This window comes from Plecotus auritus (genome assembly GCF_963455305.1).
Source record: "Plecotus auritus genome assembly, chromosome: 3".
In the NCBI taxonomy this organism is placed as follows: Eukaryota; Metazoa; Chordata; class Mammalia; order Chiroptera; family Vespertilionidae; genus Plecotus; species Plecotus auritus.
This window is the reverse complement of record NC_137772.1, coordinates 152,129,629-152,146,290: the sequence shown is the minus strand read 5'-3', so window position 1 is coordinate 152,146,290 and position 16,662 is coordinate 152,129,629.

Genomic DNA, 16,662 nt, shown 5'->3' with positions numbered 1-16,662 from the left:
GTTTGCCCCTAACTGCCCTCCCCTTCAGGCCTGGTCACCCCTAACTGCCCTCCCCTGCAGGCCTGGTCACCCCTAACTGCCCTCCCCTGAAGGCCTGGTCACCCCTAACTGCCCTCCCCTGCAGGCCTGGTCCCCCACAACTGCCCTTCCCTGCAGGCCGAGTTGCCCCCAACTTCCCTCCTCTGCTGGCCTGGTCCCCCCCAACTGCTCTCCCCTGCAGGCCTGGTCCCTCCCAACTGCCCTCCGCTGCTGGCCATCTTGTGGTGGCCATCTTGTGTCCACATGGGGGCAGTCATTTTTGACCACATGGGGGCAGCCATCCTGTGTGTTGGAGTGACATTCAATTTGCATATTATTCTTTTGTTAGATAGGATTACATAGGATAGAGGCCTGGTGCACGGGTGGGGACTGGCTGGTTTGCCCTGAAGGGTGTTCCGGATCAGGGTGGGGGTTCCCTTGGGGTGTGGGCAGCCTGGGTGAGGGGCCTGTGGTGGTTTGCAGGCTGGCCACGCCCCCCAGTGACCCAAGCAGAGGCCCTGGGATCTGGGATTTATTTATCTTCTATAATTGAAACTTTGTAAGCCTGGAGCGGAGCCAAGCCTCCTGCTAGCTCTGTGGCCGCAGCCATTTTTGTTGGGATTTATTTATCTTCTATAATTGAAACTTTGTAGCCTTAAGCAGAGGCCAAGGCAGGCCAGGGCAGGCAGAAAGCTTGGTTTGCTCATTGCTGGGGAAACCCAAGCCTCCTGCTCTCTCCATGGTTGCAGCCATCTTGGTTGGGTTAATTTGCATACTCGCTCCTGATTGGCTGGTAGGCATGGCTTGTGGGTATAGCAGAGGTTCAGTCAATTTGCATATTACTCTTTTATTAGATAGGATTGTAAATCTATAAAATCTACAGATTTGCTTGCAAAATATTTGCATATTGATTTTAAGTATTTCTGTTTAGTATGATTTTTCTCAAGGAAAATTTGGATAATAACTAAAGTAAAAATTATGTAGGTTTCAGTTTCTGTCAATATTGTGGACCAAGTACCTCAGTCAATGATCACACTGAAAACAAAAATCCTGGAAAATTATTTTTAATCTTATTAAATATATTGATTAACTGGAAATAAGTAAGAAATTTTTAGGTTATAAATGAAATGAAGGCAGAACCTAGAAGAGCAGAGCCTAAAGCCAGCCTTTTACCCTGAAGTCATTTGCCAAACCCAGTTAACATAAGCCTTGGTTTTCATTGCCTTATAAGAGACAAAACTCATCACCTGCCCTACACACACACACGGAAAGCTGTGGTTCCAAAGATTATTCATTCAGTGTGAAAATATACTAGAAATAAATTTGCCCCTTACTAGCATACACCCTTCTCCCTATAAAGAAAATTGTCTTAAACCTTGACACCTAGTGGACAGGAGAAAAAACAAAATCATATCTGATAACTTGGAGTCACAGTCCAGCTTGCACACAAAGATGTAACTTGAATTTATATTGCCTAAAACATCTTAAGCCGACAATTTTTAACTGATTGTACTTTCAGATACCAGGCAGAAGCAAATGCTAATCATCTCTGGCAGAACTCATCTTCATCTTAAGCCTTACAGAAGGATTATAAATAAAATTCTGAGGAAAACTAGCAGTTCACATTTTTAAATATAGCAAGTACAGAAATAATAAGAAATCATTAGTGAGAAACAGTATAAATAAGACAGCAGAAACAGATTCAAAAGTACTTCAGATACTGAAATTACCAGGCACAGACTATAAAGTAATTATATAAAATATGAATAAAGGAATAAAAGACAAGCTTGAAAATATTACAGAGAACAATACACTGTAAAGAATGACTGAAGATATTTGGAAAAAATAGAACTTTAAGAATTAAAAAATAAAATTTTTTAAATTTAAAACTCAGCGGGCGAGTTTGAAACTGCAGAAGTACAATCTAGTGAACTGGGAAATAGAACTGAAGAAATCCCAAACACAACAGAAAAATAAAAATAAATTAAAATATAAAAGAGAGTTTAAGTGATATAGGAGGTATTGTGAGATCTAAAACAAATCTAATTATAGCTCCAGAAGAATTGAATGTGGGACAGAGGCAGTATTTGACAAGATAATGATTGAAGTTTGAGGACTGATGAAAGACTCCAACCTGCAGGCTTAAGTACCCCCAAATCCCAAGCAAGCTAAAGAATAATAAATCCACACTTAGATACATCATAATGAAACTATATAGAAAATCAAAAACAAAATAGAATACCTTAAAAGTAGCAAAGAAAAAAATACAGATCATCCTCAAAGCGTCTGGTAACTGACTTTCATCAGTAATAATAGAAACCAGAGACCAAATAGCTTCACTGAGCTAAAAGACAATGGCTATCAATACCCAGTGGAAAAATCTTTCAAGAATGAGTGCAGTTCAGCTTGTTGAGCATAGTCCTGTGCACGGAAAGGTCCCGGTTTGATTGTGGGTCAGGGCACAAGCCCAGGTTGTGGGCTCCATCCCGCTGTCCAAGTGAGTGTGGGAGGCAGCCAATCCATGTTTCTTTCGCACATCAGTGTTTCTCTCTCTCCTCCCTTTCTCTCTTTCTAAAATAAACACATATTTTTTTTAAAAAATTAGACCAAAATAAAGGTATTTTCAGGCAAGCAAAAGGAGAGTTTGCTGCTAATATAGTCTCACTAATGGAAAGTCTAAAGAAATGTCTTCCTAAAGACAAAAATAAAATGATCCTAAATGGAAGGTCTGAGTTGAGACTGAAGGAAGAGCATTGAAAGTGGAAATATGTATATAAATCTAAAACCATTGATTATGCAAAGCAGTAAGAATTGTTAAAATTATTTTAATAATATATTAAAAAAATAACAATTACTGATTTGCCTAACATCAGAATAAGTCCAATAAAATTCTTACTTTATACCCATCAACCTCATCAGACCAAGTACTATACCCATTTGTATAATTATTTCCATCTGGTATATGCCTTTAGAAGCAAAAACACTAAACATTTCCATTTTTTTTCTCATCCATATAGGCAAAATTATATTAATATTTTACTGCTATTCTCTTTTTAAATAACTATACTGGTACAGCATTTTAAGTTTTTCTTTATAATGACATTTTTATTTCAAATTTGCATAATGTACCAATGAAGATGATTTATTAATAATCAGACTAAGAAATTAGTGCATATTTAGAACATCATGATATAGAGTATAAAAAGCAGAATTATATATAATTTTCATATAACTATGAAGCATTAATGATTCCCACCATAGAAGTCTAAAAATGAAAGTTCATCATAATGAATTATATAATTATGTAGTCACAGGTAAAAGACAATTAAGTCTTATTGAAAAGCTCTGCCTACTCTTCCACCCACCTTGCCTATTCAAAATTAGGTACTATGATTTTTAACACCATCTCTGGAAATAATTAGAAATTTATGCTCAGTATAAGAATTGACTCCTGAGTTCAGCTCGGAGGGCATCCTAAATTCCAAATAAATTTTAAAAAGAAAAACTCATTTTTTTCTGATAGCTACATAGACTACCTATTCCTAGTTTAAATATGTCTTTCATTTCAATTTCATGAGAGTGTATAAAAATCTGTTTATCATAATAATGATAATGTAAACATAGGAAACAGAACAAAGAATCCTTAAATTTCCAAAGCTGTAACTGTAATGCAAAGAAATAATGCCTTACTTTTAAAAAAATATGTTTTTATTGATTGTAGAGAGAGGGGAAGAGAGAGAGAAAAAAACATCGATGTGAGAGACAAACATCAATGGGTTGCCTCCCCTTCTCATCCCTCTTTTCTGTGCACGGGGACAATGCTCAACCAACTAAGCAACACTGGCCAGGGCTATTTTTTTTTTTTTAATCAAGTTTACTCTCTCTTTCCTTCAACCATATGCGATTATTCAAAGCATACTTTCTGATAAAATCAAATCTATAATTTCACTGCAGAATGTCCAAATGACTTTTATGCCCATATCTTTAAACATATAAAAGATTATATATTACTAGTGTAGATTATCCAATTAGCTTTGTCCAACCTCTATTTATACATCTATAAACTTTCTGAGAGGTCACAAGTAATTTAATTTGTATAAGCCAGATTGTATATTGTCTTTCAATTTAATAGACATTGTCTTTCAATTTAATGTTATCAGTTTTTAATCAGTCAAAGGCCCATCCTGTTTACAAAAAAAAAAATTATCAAGTATCTGTAGATTATTCCACCTCTTTCCTGAAATGAATGTAAAAACCAGCAAGAGGCTGCACCCTGTAAACTAACAGGTTTCAGAACTGTCATTCCTGCTATTCTCTGCTGGGAATGAAGGTGCCATGCATACTTACAGCATTATCAGGTAGCAGCCATCTAACACCACCCATTCCAACAATGACAGGTCCTACCTAGATGCCTTCTGCCAAATCTAGGTAGTTAGTGTCTCTTACCCCTCCAGAACACTGATGCCCAGAGATGACAAGGTGGAAAAAGAGGGCACCTACCCTTATGTTCCAAAAACATCTGTTTAGAAATGAATAAAAGAAGCTGCAAAACTTATTCTTGGGGCATTTGAGATCTTTTCCCTATGCATAAGTCGTCAGTTTGGCTCAAATAAACTCATAAAAATTCTCAAAAAACATACAAACAGAAAAACATCTGTTCAACGTGTCCCTGTCTGGTTCTTCCCTCTGCTCTGGGCCCTCTTGATATTCTCCCCTAGCTGTTTTCAGTCAATTCCTGTGGGAGCCTTACTTTTGCCTGGAATTCTGACATGCACAGCTGAGACCAGACTCCCAATCTGATTCATCCAGTGGTTTTCTTTAACCCTAATCCCTGTTAACACCCTCCTGGAAATGGACTGGAGTTAGCACGCCTATATTTAAGACTTCATCTTTGAATGTCAGTTCCTTCCAGAGATGGCCAAAGACTTTACCCCTGGTGGTCCCACATTGTTGATTACTCCCACTAACTTCCTTTTTCTGTCAACCAATAGTCTTGGACCTGACATCATTTACATCCTAACAACCCTTCCTTAAATTATTACAAAAGTAGTCCACCATATAAATATAATGATCTAAACTAAGACCAGGGAAAACTCTAGAAGAAAATGACCTTTATTCAACAAATAAAGGCAAGGGAAAACAAAAGAGGGCACTGCTATAGATTAAAATAGACTCATTAGACATATCAACCAAATGCAATGCATGGACCTTTTTTAGACTGTGATTCAAACAAAGCACGCTTATAAAAATATATCAGTGAGACAATCAGGGAAATGTTAATACTGACTAGATGTTACATGATAGTAAGGAATAATTAGTTATTGCCTTAGATATGATAATGATATGTGATTATGTTTTTTTTAAATGTCTCAGATGTTAGAGACACATACACTAAACTATAACTGGGCATCTGCTTTAGAAAAAAAAAAGAACTTCAATATATATTACTTTCTTTTCTCTACCTGTAGGTCAGGTCTGTGGAAATGTACTCTACTGCAACTGCTTGTCATTTTCTAACCTTAACCAAATATAGTAATCATTCCCTCCTTATCATGTCATTGCTTTTTCTTAGTAAAAGTATTCAATTCAAAAGCTACTCATGCTACCTGTTATTTGTTCCAATTTCTAAATCCCTGCAAAAGGCTAATATCACAGGACCTCTGGTAAATAAATCAGATTGAGCACATTAACATGTTCAAATTTATATAAAGCTTTCCGCAAATACAGATTACTCTAGAGAGGCTAAGAAGCAGATGTACTGATCTCCTTGGCATTCACATGATTTGCTACAAATAGAATTTGAACAGATTCCAAATGCACAACTGTCAAATTCATAAAAAGTAGCAAAAAGTGTCAAGTAAAAGTTTAGGCTTTGCCTTGAATAGTACTAACTGTTACCTGAAAAAAAAATTTTAAGTGTTTAGTAAATGTTTTATTTCTTTAGTGCTAATATTTGACAGGAACTAAGTTTAGCAGTGATAATTCAGAAACTGTTATGAGTTAGTATTACTATTAGATCCAAAGAAAGTATCAACATCACTTTAATCAATATTATAAGGTTCATTAATACAAATTTGACTCACTAAAGTAGCATAATAGAGGAACTGAGTTCAACTATAAAGTCAGATTTCAGTTCTAATCCTACCCCTATCATTTATTAGCTGTGTAACCTCACCAATGCTCTTTTTCTCATCCATGGAGTTTTCTAAAAACTCAATTTTGCAGTGTTATAAGAATTAAAGAACTCAAGCCCTAGCCAATTTGGCTCAGTGGTTGGAGTGTCGGCCTGCAGACTGAAGGGTCGAGAGTTTGATTCTGGTCAGATGCATGTACCTCAGCTGTAGGCTCAATCCTGGCCCGGTTGGGGCGAGTGCAGGAGGCAATCAATCTATGTGTCCCTTTCACATCAGTGTTTCTCTCTCTCTGTCTCCCCCCCTCCTTTTCAATCTCTCTAAAAAATCAGTGGGAAAAAATATCCTCGGTTGAGGAGTAACTAAAAATTTAAAAAATTAACTCAAGAAATAGAAACTATTATGATTACCATTTGGGGGAATGCTATATTCTACCAATATTACAAACTGTATTTTCACTCCACTCAGTTGTAAGAAAATTACACACAGACCATACATACACTCCACCAATCTTCCATTGATACTAAGGCTTTTGCAGAACTGCCCTAATTCTGTGAATTATAGAAGACATAGACATAACCTCGGGTCATAAAAGCAGATTTATTTAAGAATCTGTACAGTCCCCAATTCAAATATCAGGATCTCATATGTGATGTGAGAATGAAAGCCACTTCTTTAGCAATCAGGAGCTAGATAGACTCAATTTCAGAGTTATGTTTTCCATTCAAGTAAGACTTCCAACCAAACCTCCTCTTACAATACCTGGACTCAACAATCTAAGCCAATTCACTCTTGCCAGACTTATTATGTCTTATTCTTATGTCTTCAGTGTTGCTTAGCAACCCAGATTATCTTATCTATGATATTTTGTAAATGTAAAAATTACTTTTTGAAAGCTAATGTCTTCGAAAGATACTGGAAGTAAAGACTTAATGGATTCAGGTTAAACATTTTGGGCTAGCCCTAGCTGTTTGGCTCAGTGGATAGAGCGTCAGCCTGCGGACTGAAGGGTATCAGGTTGGATTCCGGCCAATGGCACATGCTGGGGTTGTGGGCTCGATCCCCAGTAGGGGGCAGCTGATCAATGATTCTCTCTCATCATTGATGTTTCTATCTCTCTCTCCCTCTCCCTTCCTCTCTGAAATCAATAAATAAATATATTTAAAAAAAGACATTTTGGGCTAAAATACTTAGAGTTGATGTAATACACACACACACACACACACATACATATATGTATGTATATATATTATAGAGAGAGAGGAAGGGAGAGGAATAGAGATATCGTAACATTGATGAGAGAGAACCATCGATTGGCTGCCTCCTGCATGTCTCCCACTGGGGATCGAGCCTGCAACACAGGCGGAATCCAACCAGTGACCTCTTGGTTCATGGTCAACACTCAACCACACTGGTTGGCAATGTAGTATATTTTTATATGGCATCTTTGATGCACAATTAGTGATGTTTAGACTGTTAATGGAATTAATGATAAACTAGTTTTATCCTACTTTATAAATCTGTGACTAATAAGTAACTTGTGTAGCATTGATACTTTACAGATGTCTTGTTTCCCTTCAAACATAAATTACATGCTTTAACACCTGTTGAAAACCCTTACACAAGTCAATAATTTCAATGAGAATTGCAAAATCATTCTAATTCCATCATTCCTTCTATATTCTGACATTCTCTGATAAATTAGAGCTTGCCTCTATTATCTGGAACTATTTGGTTACCCTGAAATAGGGTTCCTACAGAAAAGGAAAAATAAATAGCAATTTTTTATTTTTAGTTTCTAAGTTTTACAGTAAAGATATTTTGGAAACTAATAGGAAAACCTGAATTTGGCTTTTAAATAAGATGGACATTTATTGACTTGGAGAGGTAGAGATTTTTCATTTTTAAAAAGTAATTATTTATAAAACTGCATATTGAATATGATACCACTTTGGTTTAAAATAATATTCAGTGGGAGATATCTGTAATACTGTCAACAACAAAAATTTATTTTTTAAAAATGAAATACACATTTATGTATTTAAATGCATATATAGAGGAAATTAAAGATATACAATAAGCTGTTAACAGTGGTAATCTGTGGTAGGGAATACAATTACTTTTATTGCCTATTTTGCTTATATTTAGTTTCTACCATTCATGTACTACATTTATAGTAACAAAAAGTTGTTTTATAAAATTTACTATTTTCTACTGAACCTTCATATAGCTGCCGAATCATCATCAACACAAGCCTGTATCTTTCAGCATGGGTGGCTGCCAGACCACCTGCCTAGCTGGTTACTTCTGCAAATCCTGTCTTTGCCTGCTGAGTTATTTTGCCTGTACATCTTACCCATGGCTCATAAGGGGTACCTTAGCACTAGATCCACATAGCCTTTTCATTTTAGCAGTCATCACCAATTGGCAACTTCTTTGTATGTCTCAATTCTATTCTTTTGTTTTTATGTCACCATATTCTTCCACCTACCTTTCTGACTGCTCCTCTGTCTCCTTTGCAAGTTTATCTTTCTCTATTTCTGTAATTGTCCCCAAATTCCATACTCAGCCCTCTTCTCTCTTCACTCTATATCATCTTTCTAGAAAAAAAAAGAAAAGAAAATGATTCTTGTGTTCTTATTCTTTTTATTCTACACATCTCTAGCCTATTCTTCTCTCCTGAGCAACATGATCATATATTTAATCACTAATTTTTGTAAAGTCCAGTTAGGCGTTTTACACAAATATATCTAAAACTTAAGTCATCATCTCTATGCATTAATGTTTCAATAGTTATTGAATTCCTTCTGAGAGTCAAATTATGCTAGAAACAAAATATATGCTATCGTGAGTAAAACAGGCATGGCTGAAAATTAAATTGAAGAAGTAAATAAAGGCCAGATCCTGTAGGAGGCTACATGGTGTGGTTAGAGTTTTACATTTTATTGAGAGTGTAACAGGAAATCACTGGTTTGTTTTTAGCAAGTAAGTGAACTAACCAAATTTGCTTTTTAAGAAGGTAATTGTAGTTTCTCCTTAGAGGGCTGAATGAGAGACAGGATATAAGGACTAAAGTCCAGGCAAGTGCTAAATGAGGCCTAAACTAGGATGGAGCTGTTTTGGAGAAAGAATTAATAGGCTTGTTGTTGTTGTCTTGTTAATCCTCACCTGAGGACATATTTTTATTGCTCTTTAGAGAGAGGAAAGGTGTGTGACACAGAGAAAGAAACATTGCTGTGAGAAACATTGATTAGTTGTTTCCCATACATGCCGACTAGTCATAGAACTGACAACCTAGGTATGTGCCCTGACAGGGAATAGAATCCACAACCTTTTGGTGTACAGACAATGCTCCACCTGGTCAAGGCAATAGCTTTTGATATTAGCTTCATTTTGGGGTTGAAGAAAAAGGGGGAAAAAATATACATATGTATTTGGTTATTTTCTCCTGGAGAACCATGACTAATACAATAACCTTAAAATTAATTTCTATGAAAGTTAGGAAATTTATTAAATTTTAGGTTAAGCATAAGGAAGATCCTGTGCAAACCCTATTTACTTTGATCTTAGGATGTTGAATCAAATAGCAGAATCCTAGAATAATCTACAAAAAAAAAGTCAACATTTACTATATTTTCTGCTCAGTGCACAAAATTAATGCACGGTAGGGGGGGGTGTCCCTCAGCCTGGCCTGCACCTTCTCCAATCCAGGACCCCTGTGGGATCGGGCCTAAACCGGCAGTCAGACATCCTTCTCACAATTTGGGACTGCTGGCTCCTAACCGCTCGCCTGCCTGCCTGCCTGATCGTCCCTAACTGCTCCCCTACTGGCCTGATCTCCTCTAACTGCTTCCCTGTTGACCTGATCGCCCCTAACTGCCTCTGCCTCACCCCACACCGGGGACCCAGGATTCCCTCCTCTGTCCAGTCACAGGCACCCAGGACCTGGGCTTCCCTCCTTCTGGCCGGCCGCAGACACCCAGGACCCGGGCCAGCTTCACCCGGGCTGGCCACAGCCACAGGGGACCGTGGGCAGGCGGCTTCATCCAGGCCTCAGCTGCAGGTGATTGGGATCATGGGGCGGGCAGCTTGTCCCTCTCCCAGGCCACAGGCACAGGAGCAGCCACTGGTGCCCAGGACTTCGGGGCGGGTGGCTTGTCCTTCTCCCAGGCCTCAGCATGCTGGTCCCCATTCCTCTCTCACGAGCTCATTTGTGCCTGGCTGGTCCCCATTCCTCTCTCCCCAGTGTTGAGTGTCTGAGCAGTTCAGGTGTGAGGGCGTGAGGGCGTGATGACTATTTGCATATTAGCTCTTTATTATATAGGATAATACAAGATTTTTTTCGAAAAAAAATCCTCATTGGTTATAAAATGCATAAATTTTTACAAAGAACCTTGTAGTCCAAAAAAAAAACAAAAAAAAACAAAAAAAAACAACCAAAACAATCTGTCACATATAGGCCTTAGACCAGGGGTGGGCAAACTTTTTGACTCGAGGGCCACAATGGGTTCTTAAACTGGACCGGAGGGCCGGAACAAAAGCATGGATGGAGTGTTTGTGTGAACTAATATAAATTCAAAGTAAAGGAGCGGTGGGGAGAGCAAGAGAACCCTCTGCTCTTTCGGCTCCTCGGGCCAGATAGAACAGCCGAACGGGCCGGATCCGGCCTGCGGGCCGTAGTTTGCCCACGGCTGCCTTAGACTGTGGTTTTATAATCTGTCTACTTAGGAGAGTATTCTAATTGTCTTCACAAATTCAATGCTGTGGGAATATGTGGCTGGGCATTAATTATAATTTTAGAAAGAATTCAGTTCTCCCACGCAACTGAGTATGCTAAATCTTCAATATTAATTTGTTCTTCTGTACAAGATGCTGATTCTTAAGTATTTAGTTGCCCCCTGCTGGTCACATAATTGTAGAATTCCTAAAAAGTAGATTGCATATGATGACAAACTTCTAAAAAGATGAATTGAACTTTTTCATCAAATGATTCACAATGGATTTTTAGTGCTCAATTGAAATATGTAAGTTAACCCAGAATTCATCTTAAACACAATCCTCTATCATGTTTTATGTCTCTTTAAATCAGTTTGAAACCATGTGGGAATAATTTATTAAATTGAAAGGGGCGGGGCGGGGGGGAATAACTTGTTCAAAAATCTTTAAAATTTTATTTTATCCTGTCTCTCTGCTACCACCTCTCTGGCTAATCTTGGACAAGACACTTTTTCACTTGCTGATAACTACTTCCTCATCTGTAATATGAAGTATAATTTATATTCAATAAACTGCACGTATTTAAAAGATAATTTGATAAATTTTGACATATGTATACAATGGTAAAACTACCACTACAATCAAGATCATGAAAATATGTATCACTCCCTCAAGTTTTTGCATGCCATTTTGTATTTCCTTTCCTCCTGCCCCTCCCAGCCCTCTCTATCCTCAAGTAACCACTGCCATGCTTTCTGTCACTATAAGTTTGCATTTTCCAGAGAAGAACATAAATTGTAAGCTAACTACTTTAAGAGACTAACATGAGATATGGAAAAACTTAAATTCTTTTTAAATGTTGAAAACATTGTTTTTGAAATGTCTGTCTTGAAGCCTGAGGCAGCAATGTGATACTATGGTTAAAGACCTTAACTTTAGAGTCAGCAGACATGAACTTGGGTCTCAGTTCTGTCATTTACTAGCTGTGTGACCTTGGGCAAGTTACTCAACATCCTAACTGAGGTTAACAGTTTCCTCATACTTAGGAGAAAGGATAATAATAGCATCTATCCTCATAAAGAAGTTGTGAAATTGAATGCCAAGCAATTAGCTCAGTGCTGGGCCTGTATATACAATACACTCAACCAAAAGGTAGCCACCTGTCTTTAGGAATTTCAAAGAGCACCCACCCAATGTTAAGAAAAGGAAATGAGAAGCCTCATCATGTGGCCAGTTTAATCTTCAGGCAATCATTTTAGAAGTTTTATGTGAGGATTATTATAACTCACTGTGCTAGATGACTCTGACTCAAGTCCTTTTTAAAGCACCCATTAGTTTTCTTCCAAGCCAGACATGGTTTTCCTCCGAACTCTTTTCCCAAGTATCATGGTTTTCCTTACTTTGTGATTCCATCCCTGCCCCTAGCCCTAAACCTATGACCTGACAGTCATCTCATTTAATCTTTCTGATTTGACAAATACCTTGGCCAAAATAGAGTGAATGATAGTTACTCTCCAGAGTAGAGTGAATGTTAGTCACCAATTGAGGTGACATGAAGAAAGAGATAACTGAAGGAACTGCTGTTTTGTGATCAATGTTCTTCAATCATTTTCTCCTTTATATTCAAATACTTCGGTTGCTTTTTTTGAGCTGACAAGTTGATAGTTTATAAAGTTCTCTCTCTACAATAAAAACTAATTGAGCTCCACTTGCCAGCCTACTCTAATCTAGAATCCAGCTAAAGTTCTGGCTTTATGAATGAGAGAGTTAAGACACTGTATCTTGGAATCCTTTTGTGTGCTTTCTTCCATGAAATTTTAGCATTACTTCATTAAAGTAGTCTAGAGAAATTATATGGGAAATGGGATTCGGGGTGTAATTCTGTAGGGAGAATTTTCTGCTTATCATTGCTCCTATTTTGTAATGTACCATTTATACAGTTTTATTCACTCCTTCTATCTTAACCTAAATTCCTACCAGAAATTACAGTCTGATACAATAACTTGTGTGCAGGTAGTTGATTTGGAAATGGGATCTTAGTGAATAAGAGTGGAGAACTGGGAAACTAAAATATGGAAGGAAGCAAAGCCTATTCAAGAGTACATTATCTATCAAATCTAAGTGTTGCTGTAGGCAACGAGGCCTTGTTTTTCCAGATCTTTGATTAGTTGCTTAGAATTCATTTAGAATTGTCTGGCTGAGTGAAGAAGAGGGGAGTACTTAACTATAGTTTCCATTCCCCATTGTTGAATGTGGCCACATAAACCCTAAGATAACTCCCAGTGATCTCTGCATTTTGGTATTAATGTTCTTCTTTAAGCTCCTATCCCTGAATGTAGTTGGAGCCTGTGAATTGCTTCTAGCCAATAGAATATGGCAAAGATAATGGGGTTTTACTCCTATAATTACATTGCATTATATGGCTGTGGGATGGGATACATCACTCTCATCATCATGTTACATTATCTAAGATTGCATCCTGCTAGCAGAATTGTCCTGTCTCACTTTCCTGCTGGAGTTGAAGAAGAAGCCGCAATATGGTGAACTGCCTATGGAGAGGACATGTGGCAAGGAGCTCAGATGGCCTCTGGAAGCTAAGGACAGCCTCAGGCAGACAGCCAGCAGAAATCTCTGAAGCTCTTGGCCCCACAACTGCAAGGAAATTAATTCTGCCAGCAATCTGAGAGGGTTTGGAAGCACATTCTTCTTCAGTCAAGCGTCTAGGTGGGAACACAGTCCAGCTGACACATTTAATGTAGCCTGGGGAAACCTAAAAGTGGAAACCCCCACTAAGCTGTGCCCAGACTCTTTACCCACAGAAACAAAGATAATAAATGTGTGTGGTTTTAAGCTAAGTTTATAGAATTTGTTACACAGAAATAGAAAACCAATACAGATTTTGATACCTGGAAGTAGGGTGCTATTATAACAAATATCTAAAAATGTGCCTATGGTTTTGGAACTGAGCAGTCAGTGGAGACCAGAAGAATGTTGAAGAGCATGACGGAGAAAGTCTAAATTACCATGACCAGATTATCTATGGAAACATGGACACTAGGACACTGCTATTGAGGACTCTGAAGGAGGTGAGGAACATGTTAGTGGAGATTAGAGGAAAAGGAAGCCTTGTTTTGTAGTTGCAGAAAACAGTGTAATTATTTTGAAAGCAGAACTTGTAAGTAATGAACTTGGTTATATAGTTAAGGAGATTAACAAGTGAAGTGTTGAAGGTGACAACTGGTTTATTCTTGCTTCTTATAGGTAAATGAAAGAAAAGAGAGACAATTTAAGGGAAGAACTGTTAAACACAAAGGGATCAGGACTTAATGATTTTGAAAATCTTCATCTTCCCCAGGTGGTAAAAAATACTAACACTAGCAGATGACTTCTGAACATTGTCAGGAGAGCCTACGTTAGAGAAAATGCCCAGGGAGTAACTTTATAATATTTTGTTAAAACCTCAAAGAGATTAAAAGATCAGGAAGCTTAGTAATACAAAGGGCCATTTCAAAAGACGAAGGGTATGCCTCAGATACTCTCAAACCATTGGGCCTCTAAGTAATATAAAGGTGTTGTTCCTCAACTTTAGGCTCTCAGCAGGAGCCAAAGATAGAGATGAAATTATTTTGAAATAATCTGTGAATTGTGTGGTTTTTGTCTAAAGGAATGAATTCCATTGAAATATAAGAAGACTCAAAGTTCTTTTTTTAAAATATATTTTTATTGATTTCAGAGAGGAAGGGAGAGGGAGAGAGAGACAGAAATATCAATGATGAGAGAGAATCATTGATCAGCTGCCTCCTGCACATTCTCTACCAGTGATTGAGCCCGCAACCCAGCCATGTGTCCTTGACCAGAATCAGACGTGGGACCCTTCAATCCACAGACTGATGCTCTATCTACTGAGCCAAACCAGCTAGGTCCCCATAAAGTTTGTAAGAAATTTATTTTAGCAGATGCAATGCCAACTTGGAATTGGAAGGACAGAGAGAATACAAAACAGAAGAAGATTGTCAACTCCCAAATTTTATGGGCAGGAAGTAGGCTGATAAACCTACTCATCTTCGAACACTTGCCACCTTCCATGAAAAGGAAGGATGACTCAGAGGCTGAAACAAGAACCCAGAGGGCAGAGCCGAGAGCCTTGGAGGATTATTCCCAAGCCAAATAACCTAATTAAGGAATTTCCAATATTCATTCAATTCTGTTTCAAAACTGCTATGGACAAGAGACTCCTTTCTATCTCCATTCTTCTCCTTTTTGATCTGGGATGTCTATAGCTGTTATCCTACATCTGTCTCACCATTGAATGTTGGGCATGTCAAAGGCAGATAACTTGTTTCTTTATTTTCACAGGTCCATAAATGAAGAGTAATTGTACTCAGGAACAATCTCTTTTTGAGCCCACTCAAAATTGGCAGCCTTCCAAGTCACTCCAAGTGTGTATGTGATGGTTCACTGTGCCTCTTTCTTAATGGTAAGATGCTTCTCCTTTCATTCTCCCCTCCAATCTCCCACCAGTACTTTCAATTAAAAGAACAGAAGCCAATTGGCAAAGTATACTGAGAAATATTGTTTAACTTGGTTATGTTTTGTGACTCAGAGTAGAGCAAGGAAAGGGCTGGGAATAATGGATCTCACAGCAAATCAGCTAATGACCACCACAGAATCTAAACTTCGTTTTTGACACCTAGAAATTTCCTATAACTCAGCCCTATCTTGGTCTATTTCTCTTAAGAAATATTGATCTCTCCTTCCCATTTCTATCCTGTTTTTGTCAGTGTATTTGTTGTTGTTAATTCTCACCCGAGGATATTCCTTTCATTGATTTTTAGAGAGAGTGGAAGGAAGGGAAGGAGGGAGGATGAGAGAGAGAGAGAAATTGATGTTAGAGGGACATATCAATTGGCTGCCTTGCCCACATACCCTGACCAGGCTGGGGATCGAACTTTGACTGGGAATCAAACCTATAAGGACTGACACCCTAACCACTGAGCAACGCTGGCCAGGGCTGTCATTGTCTTTTTTCCTCTTTGGCAAACCAACATTTGCTTTTCCTTTATTAACTTTGTCTGATTGAGAGGACTATTGCCTACTATCAAGATAAATATCTAGACGATTTTTCCATTTCACTACTGAATTCCCCTAAAACAATAATATAGTCCTGCACTTTTTCATGTCAAACCCTCCCTCTCACATAAACTATGTTTTCCATTTTCCTTGTCCTTCATCTCTTCCTATACTTTAGCCATGCATGACTAATTTGGGGAACTACAAACTATTTGAACTGATGTACAAATGCTCAATTGTCTAATTGAAGCAGCCCCCAAGGTCTAATCCCTTGGTCGGCAAACCGCGGCTCCCGAGCCACATGCGGCTCCCGAGCCGCGGTTTGCCGCTCTGTTGACTAATGAGTTTGCCGACCACTGGGATAGGGGCTTAATCACAAGGAACAACAACAGTCTGTAATTATTGGAATCAAGAGTCTAAGTCAGTGGTCCGCAAACTCATTAGTCAACAGAGCGGCAAACCACGGCTCGTGAACCACATGAGGCTCGTGAGCCGCGGTTTGCCGACCACTGGTCTAATCTAACTTGTATCAGGGAAACTTGCAGACAGGAGACTAAATTTGGGGCTCTTTATTATATATCATTCATAAAACCCTCTAAACATTATCCAGTCTCTTCTTGAACTTCCTTCCCACTACCAAGATCATAAAACTACAGCTCCTGCCCATTTTCTATAGCTATCTCGTATTTCACCTGTCTCTCCTCTTCTAAAGTAGAATAAGCACCCT